The sequence below is a fragment of the Cricetulus griseus genome, unplaced genomic scaffold, assembly GCF_003668045.3.
Source record: "Cricetulus griseus strain 17A/GY unplaced genomic scaffold, alternate assembly CriGri-PICRH-1.0 unplaced_scaffold_18, whole genome shotgun sequence".
NCBI classification, from domain to species: domain Eukaryota; kingdom Metazoa; phylum Chordata; class Mammalia; order Rodentia; family Cricetidae; genus Cricetulus; species Cricetulus griseus.
The window spans coordinates 129805-142728 of NW_023276897.1; the positions used below are offsets into that span (position 1 = coordinate 129805).

Here is a 12924-nt window from a genome sequence, read left to right on the forward strand (position 1 = left end):
GACTTATTAGTACCAATTTTCATATCCTGGAAAGGACATTTGGTGAAAATTTATGTTAAGTTCCCTATGTTAGATAGCATAGTATGTTCATCACTCTTGCCAAGAGTGTTGTGGCTGTGTAGAATGTTTCTGCACCACAGAGATATGTCAGCAGGTAAGGGCGTTGGCTGCCATGCCTGACAACCTCAGTTTGACCCCTAAAACCCACATGGTGGGAGGAGAAAACCAGTCCCCACAGATTGTCCTCTGACTCCCACATGCCCAATGTGGAGCAGAGGCATGTACACAGACACACCCAATGAGTAAGTAAGTAAATAATAAAAACAAGAACATCCCCGCTTTCTAGGAAATGCACAGCAATATTTAGAAATTAAGGCCCATCTGTCTGCAATAGATCCGCACAGAATTTGGGGTTTTTTGGACAAAATTTTTGAGAAATTTTAATGACAAAAATTTACCACTGGACAGTGGTGGCACATGCCTTCAATCCCAGACTCAGGAGGCAGAGGCAAATGCATCTCTGTGAGTTCAAGGCCAGCCTGGTCTACAAGAGCTAGTTCCAGAACAGCTAGGTCTATACAAAGAGACCCTGTCTTGAAAAAAATTTACCATGGGCATTCCATTCTTCCTCATCTGACTTCCTGGTTGTTAATTCCATTGTCTCTACACCTCTCTTCAATTAATTTTTCTTTGTTACAGGGCACTGAATATCCATCTGATATGGAATGTCTCCAGAAAGCAGACAAAAGGATTGTGTTGTCTTTAAATGCTCATAACAATGGCAGGCAGGAGACTGCAGCCAGAGACAAAGAAATGGACACTTCAAGACAAAGTGTGTGCTTACCCCCTAGTGGGAATCTGCAGCCAGCTGGAAGCATTCAGTTTGGTGCTCCTGAAAACTGTTTGATTCAGTGAAATTATTTCATTTCACAAAAAAAAAAATAATCGATATTACTATAAGTGTTAATAGTTGTCAAATTAGTTTTAAATAGCTGTATTTTATTTTAAATAAATAAATTCTTACCTCTTTCACCTGGAGTGCCATTTGTTTTAGACAAGCAGGAGATGGGCAACAGTGTAATAAAAGGATGGAAACTGGTACCTAAAGTGGGACTGTAAATCACGTGGAAGCCCAGCTACTTCCACTGTTAGAGGAAAATGGTGGCTGTGATGGCATTTTTTCTCCATTTTTAAATTTAAATTAGACACAAGATAGTTTTACATGTTTATCCCAGTTCCCTCTCCTCCCCTGCTCCTCACTAGCACACTACCTATCGCACACCCTTTCTGCTCCCAACGTAGAGGGAGGCCTTCCTTAGGGGGTCTTCAGAGTCTGTCATATCCTTTGGGATAGGGCCTAGGCCTTTCCCATGTGTCTAGGCTGAGAGGGTATCCCTCTATGTTGAATGGACTCACAAGTCCATTCCTATGCTATGGATAAGGAGTGATCCACTACAAGAGGTCCCATAGATTTCCCAGGCCTCCTCACTGACACCCACATACATGGGGTCTGGATCAGTTCAGGGCTGGTTTCCCAGCGATCAGATTGAGGACCAAGAGTATCCCCTTATGCAGGTCAGCTGTTTCTGTGGGATTCACCAACCTGGTCCAGACCCCTTTGTTCATCACTGGTCCTTCTCTGCAACTGGATTCCAATTCAGTTCAGTGTTTAGCGGTGGGTATCTGCTTCTACTTCCATCACCTCCTGGATGAAGGCTCTAGGATGGCATATATTTTAGTCATCAATCTCATTATCAGGGGAGGGCATTTAAGGTAGCCTCTCCACTGTTTCTTAGATAGTTAGTTGGCATCATCCTTGTAGATCTCTGGACATTTCCCTAGTGCCATGGCTCCCTCTCTTATGGTATCTCTTATTTTCCTCTCCTCTATTCTCCCCCATACACAACCATCCTACTCCCTTATGTCCTCCTCATCCCTCCTCTTCTCCCCTTCTCATTCTCCTAGCTCCCTCTCCCCTCCTTCCATACTCCCAATTTGCTCAGGAGATCTTGTCCCATTCCCCTTCTCCAGGGGACAATGTTTGTATCTCTTAGAGTCCTCCTTGTTTCCTAGCTTCTCTGGGGGTATGGATTGTAGGCTGGTAATCCTTTGCTCTATGTCTGAATCCATATATGAGTGAGTGCATACCATGTTTGTCTTTCTGTGATTGGGTTACCTCTCTCAGAATGGTTTCTTCTAGTTCCATCCATTTTGCTGTGAACTTCAAGATTCCATCGTTTATTTTTTCTGCTGAGTAGTCCTCCATTGTGTACAGATACCACATTTTCTCTATCCATTCTTCAGTTGAGGGGCATCTAGATTTCTTCCAGGTTCTGGCTATTACAAATAGTGCTGCTATGAAGATGGTTTAACAGATGTCCTTGCTATGTGAATGTGCATCTTTTGGCTACATGCCTAAGACTGGAATTGCTGGATCTTGAGGTAGAATGATTCCCATTTTCCTGAGGAATCACCATAATGATTTCCAAAGGAACTGTACAAGTTGGCACTCCCACCAGCAATAAAGGAATGTTCCCCTTTCTCCACATCCTCTCCAGAATAAGTTATCATTGGTGTTTTTGATTTTAGCCAGTCTGACAGGAGTAAGATGGTATCTTAAGAGTTGTTTTGGTTTGCATTTCCCTGATGACTAAGGATGTTCTGTACTTTCTTATGTGTCTTTCAGCCATTTTAGGATCCTCTATTAAGAATTATCTAATTAGTTCTGTACCCTACTTTTCAATCAGATTATTTGGTGTTTTGGAGACTAGCTTCTTGAGTTCTTTGTAAATTTTAGATATCAGCCCTCTGTCAGATGTGGGATTGGTGAATATCTTTTCCCAATCCGTGGGCTGCCATTTTGTCTTGTTGACTGTGTCCTTTGCCTTACAGAAGCTTCTCAGTTTCAGGAAGTCCTATTTATTAATTGTCAATCTAAGTGTCTGTGCTACAGGTGCAATGTTCAGGAAGCTGTCTCCTGTACCAATTCCTTCAAGGGTGCTTCCCACTTTCTCTTCTAAGAGGTTCAGTGTGGCTGGATTTATGTTGAGGTCTTTGATCCATTTGGACTTAAGTTTTGTGCATGGAAGTTTTCTACATGCCTGCATCCAGTTATGCCAGCACCATTTGTTGAAGATGCTTTCTTTATTCCATTGCATACCTTCAGCTTCTTTGTCCAAAATCAAGCGTTCATAGGTGTGTGGGTTAATTTCAGGGTTTTCAATTCGATTCCATTGGTTTACCTGTCTACTTTTGTGCCAATACTAAGCTGTTTCCATCACTATATCTCTACAAAAGAGCTTGAAATCAGGGATGGTGGTGCTTCCAGAAGTTCCTTTATTGTACAGGTTTTTTGGCTATCCTGGGCTTTTTGTTTCTCCATATAAAATTGAAAATTGTTTTTTTTAAGGTCTGTGAAGAATTGCGTTGGGATTTTGATTGGGATTGCATTGAATCTGAAGATTACTTTTGGCAAGATTGCCATTTTTAGTATGTTGATCCTACCTATCCAAGAACATGGGAGATCTTTCCATTTTCTGGGATGTTCTTTAATTTCTTTCTTTAAAGACTCTAAAGTTCTTGCTGGACAGGTCTTCCACTCCTTTGGTTACCCCAAGATATTTTATGTTGTTTCTGGCTATTGTAAAGGGTGATGTTTCTCTGATTTCTTTCACAGCCCTCTTATAGTCTGCATATAGTAGGACTACTGATTTCTTTTAGTTAATCTTGTATCCTGCCACTTGGGTGAATACGTTTCTCAGCTGTGGGAGCACCCTGGTAGAGTTTTTAGGATCACTTATGTAAACTATCATATCATATGCAAACAGTGAAAGATTGACGTCTTCCTTTCCAAATTGTATCTCCTTGATCTCCTTTTGTTGTCTTATTGCTCTAGCTAGCACTTCAAGTACAATATTGAACAGATATGGAGAGAGTGAGCAGCCTTGTCTTCTTCCTGATTTAGAGGAATAGATTTGAGTTTCTCTTTATTTAGTTTGCTCTTGGAGGTTGGTTTACTGGATATGGTTTTTATTATGTTCAGGTATGTTCCTGTTATCCGTGATCACTCCAGAACCTTTATCCCGAAGGGGTGTTAGAATTTTTAAAGGCCTTTTCAGCATCTAGTGAAATGATCATGTGGTGTTCTTATTCAGTTTGTTTACATGGTGGATTACATTGTTGGATTTTTGTATGTTGAACCAACCCTGCATCCCGGGGATTAAGCCTACTTGATCATGGTGGATGATTTTTCTGATATGTTCTTGGATTCACTTTGCCAGTATTTTATTGAGTATTTTTGCATCAATGTTCATGAAGGATATTGGCCTGTAGTTCTTTTTTTAGTTGTGTCTTTGTGTGGCTTGGGTACCAAGGTAATTGTAGCCTTATAAAACGAATTTGGCAATGGCACACATGTTTACTACCTGTAAGTATGTAACAATTTTTGTCCATTTATAATAATGACAGTTTTTCCTTTTATATCTTTAAATATTCTCTTTTAAACTGATTCCTAGGCAGGGAAAATCTAGGGAAGACTTACCTGAGTGGTCCTGGCCTTTCTCATCATGGTCATTGAAAGAGGTCTCAGTGTCAATGTTTCTTTTATGCATCAAGTAATTCAGTACCCTCATATTTTTATTAAAAAAAAGGATCAAGGATCATTTCTGGTTTCCCTACACAAATTCCGCCACACCTCCACAACAGGAGGGAATTATTCAATATCCTGTTTAGTGTGAGAATAACAAGGTAGTAGAAACTGGTTCATGATGGCTGAGATGGCCACTCATAGTTTTAATACAAACTCAGTAGGGAAAGTGGGGTGGGGCAAGATATCAGGAAGGGGGTCAATTATATTGTTTAGGAACCAATGAAATTCACTCTTTGAAAATCTGATTGACGGGCTGGAGAGATAGCTCAGTGGTTAGGAGCATTGACTGCTCTTCCAGGGGACCTGGGTTCAATTCCCAGCACTTACATGGCAGCTTACAACTGTGTGTAACTCCTATTCCAGGTGAAACTTCACCCTGACACAGACATAAATGCAAGCAAAACATCAGTGTACATAAAATACAAATAAATAATTTAAAAAAGGAAAACAGATTGTCATGTATCAGTGCCTAAATTTTTCAGAGAAATTAGACAATATTTGATGTTCCAGACAAATTAGACATATAAAAATCTACCACAAGTACCTTCATGAAGGTGGGGATAATGAGTTCACTAGACCAAAGATCAATGATAAATAGGTGTTTAATTGGGGAACAGCTTACACAGATAGTAATAAAGGATTGAAGGGATGAAAAGGAAGGGAGACATGGTGTGCTTATACTTTCAAAGGAGAAAACAATGCATGGATCAAAAATACAGAAAATTTGAATAAGATCATCAAAGACAATTCCTCAATAAGTATTCAAGGCTGGTTGCTCCTTGTATCCTTATCACCAAACTCCTGCTAAGGTCAGTGGGAGAACTATCTCTACAAGCGTTTCACAAAATGGGCAAGAAGGAGAATTCATACACATAGGAGAACAAACATCATAAGCTCTCTCAATTAGTATTTACCTAAGGGACTGGAACAACTGTAATGGAAAACCTGCTTAATAGCATCTATTAAGTAACTGAAATTCGTTATTTAAATTGAAACCTAACACAGGCTTAGCAAAAAACAAGATTTATATACTATCATTTTACAAACTGAGATAATACAGAGTTTGTTTTTACTAACCAAATTTGAGTATTGCATTTTTCTGCTTTTTTAAAAGTTCTATTTTATATGATATATTAAAAGTGACCACATGATTTTACAAAAAAAAATGATGCTACAGCAATTCATTCAAGAGTGGCTTGCTAGAGTACATCAAATACTATATCAAGTGAACCATATTGGATAGTTTCTAGCAGAACACAGCTACTTAGATGAAAAACTTTTGTTCACAAACTATTTGACTCAATTCATCTTGCATCATGTTGCATATGACCTTCTGAATAATGTGTTCTTTTCTAGTTTAGATAAAAGAACTATGCTTCCAGTATATGTTTAAAGAGAAAGCAGGCGCTAGGCAAGTCTCCAGTGATCTACAAGGATACCAACTAAACATCTAAGCAACAGTAGAGAGGCTGCCTTAAATGTCCTCCCCTGATAAGGAGATTGACGACATAAGAAAGTGTTCAACATCCTTAGCCATCAGGGAAATGCAAATCAAAATAACTCTGAGATACCATCTTACTCCTGTCAGAATGGCGAAAATCAAAAACACCAATGACAGTTTATGCTGGAGAGGATGTGGAGAAAGGGGAACACTTCTCCACTGCTGCTGGGAGTGCCAACTTGTACAGCCACTTTGAAAATCGGTATGGCAACTCCTCTAGAAAATGGGAATCAGTCTACCACAAGATCCAGCAATTCCACTCTTAGGCATACACCCAAAAGAAGCACATTCACACAACAAGAACATCTGTTCAATGATGTTCATAGCAGCACTATTTGTAATAAGCAGAACCTGGAAGCAGCCTAGATGCCCCTCAACAGAAGAATGGATAGAGAAAATGTGGTACATTTACACAATGGAGGACTACTCAGCAGGGTGGGGGGTGGACGATGGAATCTTGAAATTTGCAGGAAAATGGATGAAACTAAAAGAAACCATTCTAAGGTAACCCAATCACAAAAGGACGAACATGGGATGTAGTCACTCATGTGTGGATTTTAGACATAGAGTAAAGGATTACCAGCATACAATCCACACTGCCAGAGAAGCTAGTAAACAAAGAGGACCCCAAAAGAGACATACATAGTCCCCTGGAGAAGGGGAAAGGGTCAAGATCCCCTGAGCAAATTGGGAGCACGGAAAGAGGGTGGAGGGAGCTAAGAGAATGAGAAGGGAAGAAGAGGAGGGATGCAGAGGACATGAAGGAGCAGAAAGTTTGAGTCAGGGGAAGAATAGAAGATAACAAGAATGGAGATACCATAATAGAGGGAGACATTTTAGGTTTACAAAGAAATCAGGCACTAGGGAAATGTCTGGAGATCTACAAAGATGACACCAGCTAACAATCTAAGCAACAGAGGAGAGGCTACCTTAAATGCCCTCCCTTGATAATGAGATTGATGTGCCACCCAATAGCCCTCATCCAGCAGCTGGTGGAAGTAGAAGCAGACACCCACAACTAATCACTGAACTGAACTGGAATCCAGATGCAGAGAAGGACGAGTGAAGAGCAAAGGGGTCCTGATCAGGCTGGTGAACCCCACAGAAACAGCTGACATGAACATCGGGGAACTCTTGCTCCCCAGACTGACAGCTGGATACCAGGATGGGACTGATCCAGACCCAGGCACATGGGTTTCAGGGAGGAAACCTGGAAAATCTATGGGACCTCCTGTACTACATCAGTGCTCATCCCTAGCATAGGAATGAACTTGGAAGCCCATTCCACATAGAGGTATCCCCCCTGCGCCAAGACACACAGGGGTGGGCATAGGCCCTATCCCAAAAGATACAATAGATTCTGATGACACCTATGGAAGGCCTCACCATCCAGGGGGAACAGAAGGGATATGTGATAAGTAGGGTTTTAGTTGGGGGGTTGGTACGGGAGGACGGGAGGGAGAGGGAACTGGATTGTCATGTCAAACAATCTTTTTTCTAATTTAAATAAAAAAATCTGAAAAAAAGGAAAATTAAAACAATAAATAAAAAAGAAAACACTAAAAGAAAATGCACTATTAATTTGGTTCCTAATCATATACCCAGCTTTTCTATTTCCAGCATCCCCTCATTCTATGTTTTCTTTATTGTTTCTAATTCTGCTTTCAAACCGTGAACTGTTGAAGTTTTTCCTTCACTTATTTGGTTCTTTTTTCTTGGCTTTCTTTACATTCTTTAAGAGATTTGTTTATTTTTTGAATTTTTTGGTTTGTCTTTTCCTCCATTTCATGTAATTTTTTGCTTGTTTTTTCTTCAATTTCTTTAAAGGATTTTCTTGTTTCCTCTTTAATGGTGTCTATCATCTTCATAAGATAATTTTTTGTTTGTTTGTTTTTCAAACAGGGTTTCTCTGTGTAGCTCTGGCACCTATCCTGGTACTCACTGTGGAGAATAGGCTAGCCTCGAAATAACAGAGATCCACCTGCATCTGCATCCCGAGTGCATAAGATATTTTTTAAGGTCCATTTCTTGTTCATCCTCTGCGTTGGGCTTTTCGATTCTTGCTGGTATGGAGTCCTTAGATTCTGGTGGTGTCATATTGTTTTTTCTGTTGTTGAGTGTGTTCTGTCATCTTCCTATCCCTTCTTCCAGTGGCTGCAGGTGGGGTCTCTCCCTCTCTCAGGCGGCAGGCAGAGGGCAGAGGTAGGACAAAGTTGAGGTGTGTCTGGACTCAGGGTGTGCCTTCCGGTCTGGGCAGGTCTACTCTTGTCCAGGGGGAGTCTGAGGAAGAATCAAGCAGGGGGTGATGAGGTTGGTTGGGGGCAGAGCAGCACCCAGACTCACCTCAGGCACAGGGGGCAGAGGGCAGAGGGGGGCAAGTGTCCGGGGCAGTTCTGAGAGAGACTTTTCCTACACTCAGAGACCCAACAGTATTTCTTTGACCATGAGCCAGACATCTTCTGCCACATCCTCAATTTCTACCACACAGGGAAGCTTCACTATCCTCGCCATGAGTGCATCTCTACTTATGATGAAGAATTGGACTTCTTTGCCCTCATCCCAGAAATTAGTGGCAACTGCTATTATGAGGTGTGCAAAGACCTCAGGTGGCAGAATGAAGAGTGCCTGCAGGGTGATGCGGACACTGACAACACAGGAGACAGTGAATTGCTCACCATGACTGCTAGGCAGAGGGGCTGGTGGGCCTTTGAGAAATCTCACACTAGCGCCATGGCCCTGCTGTTCTGCTATGTGACTGGGTTCTTCATTGCAATCTCAGCCATGGCAAAAGTGGTGGAAACAGTACCATGTGTGTCTAGCACAGGCCACATAAAAGAACTGCCTTGTAGGGAATGGTATGCAGTGGCCTTCTTCTGCTTGGATACCACCTGTGTCATGATCTTCACCTTTGAGTACTTATAACACCTAGACATAGCACCTAGCCATTATCATTTTGAGCTCAGTGTTACAAGTATCATCGATGTGGTGGCCATCCTGACCGAATACATTGGGCTGGTCATGACAGATAATGAGGATGTCAGTGGAGCCTTTGTCACACTCCCAGTCTTTTGAGTCTTCTGGATCTTTAAGTTTTCCTGGCACTTTCATGGTCTGCATTTCCTGCAGTACACACCAAAGAACTGCACCTCAGAATTGGGCTTCATGCTCTTTTCGCTCACTATGGCTATCATCAGTTTTGCTACTGTTATGTTTCTCGCACAAAAGGGGTCTGCAGAAAGCAAGTTCACCATCATCCCTGCAGCCTTCTGGTACACCATCATCACCATGACAACACAGGGGTAGGTGCCATTGTAGGAAATGGGATGCAGATTGGACATGGGTGGGTTCATTGTGAGTCTTGTGGTTTCCTGATAATTGAGAGTGGCTGAATATTTCTGTCAATGGATTTATGAAAGCACTAACAATTTGGAAAAATTATTTGGATCAGTGCAAAGGGTATGCCCAAAAGATAGAAAGTACCAGGGAGTTGCAGGCAAATATTAAGTATTAATACCAGAAAGTGACCCAAGTATAAGATTACCAGACTAATTAATAGCTATAGATGACATGGGTTTTAAACCTAAGAACCCTATCTTATTTTACATAAGTATAAAACTGTAGATATATTTATCAAAATAGTTTATATATTATATATATTAATATATCAGTAAGTTATCATTTTCATTTTCATTATGGCTAATACATTATATATAGAATATTAGACCTGAAAGTGGTCAACTATACGAAATGCATATCTTGGTTTGTTGACAAGAGTTCTTGAACCTCTTTTTTATCACCTGTGAAGACCAATAATGATTAGGTAACTCTTCAAATGTGAAGTTTAGAAACTGATCATCAGGAAGATTAAATAACATCTCAGGAAAACTGAGCCTGCATGTTATGTAGCCACTCAGATTTCATGAAATTATTACCCTTGTGTCTTGAGGAAATGAACATTTTGGACTTTTGCCAGGTTGTAAGCAGCTGTGAAACAGAAGAGAAGTTTTTGGACTTTCACCACATAAATTATGCAACTTTGTTTGGACTCACTGATACATTACAAGTAAACATGAAGGTGAGAAATGCAAAGATTTGAACACAGTGTTGGAATACTGGGGAAGAAAATGCAGTGGGGGGTTAACTGATAATCCCTGCTAAATTAGGCCAAATCTAGGAAGAAGTAATCAAAACTAGTAACAAGTCCCTAACTCAACCTCATACAACTATAACATAGATAGATTATAACAGTAATGGAAAGGAGAAAGGGAAGGCTTGTGGATACCATGAATGTTAACTAATACAAAAGTCCCAACCACCCTCAACTTCACAGACAAATATATATTGAGTGTGATGTGGTGTGTTCTTGTGTGTGTGTGTGTGTGTGTGTGTGTGTGTGTGTGTGTGTGTGTGTGTGTGTGTGTGTGTGTGTGTGTGTGTGTGTGTGTGTGTGTGTGTGTGTGTGTGTGTGTGTGTGTGTGTGTAAAACAGTGTGTGTATGCACATGCTTAATAACTGTTCACTCTGGATCTACCTGCCCAGAACTGTAATTTACCAAAATTCTTCCATGCCTGACTTTTTATGTTGGTTCTGATATTCTTTCCCTTTAATACTAACATTTTAGCAACTAAACCATTTTTCCATCCTGATATATACTGGTTTTCATGTACTTTGCTATTGTGTTTCTGCATATAGGAAAAAACCCACAAGTATATCCGCCATTTGGTAGGGAATCTCCAAAAATCAGTTGTCCTTTTCTTTGTTATATCAGCATTCTATTTAATCTGTCAGTTGGAATATCCCATGTGAAACACCACACCCCATCTGCACTAGCAAAAGCACAGCTTACCTTAGCTTATCCTGAAAATGAGTGGCTTTGCACAAGCAGACTTGCCAAGTTATTGCTTATTCAAACTTAATTGTGAATAAGTAAGATGAGACAAAGATAACCACTAATTAGTAATATTCATTACTCTAATATACAAACTTTCTGAGTGTGAATTAAATACTGGCTACAAAATATACCCAAAGCAATCACTGTTGATATCTGGACTTTCCCTCTTCCCAGGTCCTGGACAACCTGACCTTGTTCTTGCACCTAACTCCATTCCATTTTCTGCCCTGTGGTTTCTTCTTAACACCCACACTTCTCCAACAATATCTTGGTCCTGTGCCACTCCCACCTGCCTGTCACTCCCTGAAAGTCCTCTCCTGGGACAGTGCCTGCTCCTGAAGGAACCTTTCCTGGTTGTGAGACCACTATCCAGTTAATAACACTCCTAGATGTTGTGAAATCTAAGATTGTATCTCATTCATGGAAGGTCTGGAAGAAGTCTCCTACAGTCTTTGTAGAAGATATTGGAAAGTGTCGCTTTCCTTCTACATTATTGAAGAGTTGGAGAAATATTAGTGATGATGGGGCATTCAATGGGGCATAATCTAACTCTATCACATCATTTGGGACAGGTCCTAGATCCACCCCCATGTATCTATATTTAGAGAATATCACTCCATAGGTATTGGACTCCCAAAGACCATTTGTGAACTAGAGATAAATATAGATGTCACTGCCAGATATCCCATAGACTGCCCAAGAACCCCAGCTGGCAGTGACACTCATGGGGCCTGGGTTGGGCCTATGCTGGTTCCCTAGCTGTCAGCTGGGGTCTCTGAGCTCCAACGTTTCTGGCCAGTTGTTTTGTGGGTTTCCATAGCATGGTATTGACCCCTTTTCTCATTACTCCTCCATCTCTACAACTGGATTCCAGGAGTTCAACACAGTGCTTGGCTGTGTGTATCTGCTTCTGCTTCCATCAGCTACTGGATGACGTCTCTATGATGGCATTTAAGATGTTATCAATCTCATTTTATTGTAAAGATACTGCCTGATGGCACTTTCACTCAGGACAGACTAGAAAGTGTACAGACACAAGTCAGTCCTTCATAAACCATGTATTTTTACAACTCTGAAAGAGTAGTGCAGGGATTTCCCTGCACAAAAGGCACAGAACAACCAAAGACTTATCTGTCCCTGCACCGAAACACAGGACCATATGCTGTATGTCAGTCCTGACTTTTATCCTTAAAATGCAAGGTCTAACACACACATATGGGTAAGTATCACATTCATTAATTTGTAGCCTTCCCTAAAGCCACACACACACACACACACACACACACACACACACACACACACACACACACACACACAAATCGATACCAGGGCCTGTTAATTTTCAAATCCTGAAGAGTCAAATTATATACACACAAATACAGGAGAGATATAGGGGGTGGAAGTGGAAGTCAAGAAGAGGTAGAAACAGAGCCCATGAGGACAAGAGAGAGAAAGGTGGGTGTTGGGTCAAGTAGGTGCCCCATCACCAGTAGTCAAAGCCCCTCCCCCATAGTAGATCATGATTCCAGGTCCTATTACATTTCCCATTCCCTCACAACCAAATCCCTCTACACAGGGCAAGGGGTCAGGTCCTTCAAGGTGTCCACAGCTCTATAGCCACAATCTCCTCTTGCAGAGTCTGGAATCAGATACTGCTCAGAATTCCTTCTTCTGTAGATACTGACAAACATATGCACATACACACATGGGAGATGACAGGTCCTAAGAGATTAACCCTACATAACATGTAATGTAACTGAATTTGGGCACTCGAGAAACCATTGCAAATACACCACACACACTCACACACACACACACACACACACACACACACACACACACACACACACAGTGCAACTTTTCTGTTCCTGCTAGGTATAAATG

The 12924-nt window shown here is 41.1% G+C and overlaps 1 pseudogene; it reads left to right on the plus strand.

The window, feature by feature from the left end:
- The first annotated feature begins 1503 nt into the window (after positions 1 to 1503).
- LOC118239791 lies at positions 1504 to 9452 on the plus strand (annotated as a pseudogene).
- The last annotated feature ends 3472 nt before the right edge of the window (positions 9453 to 12924 follow it).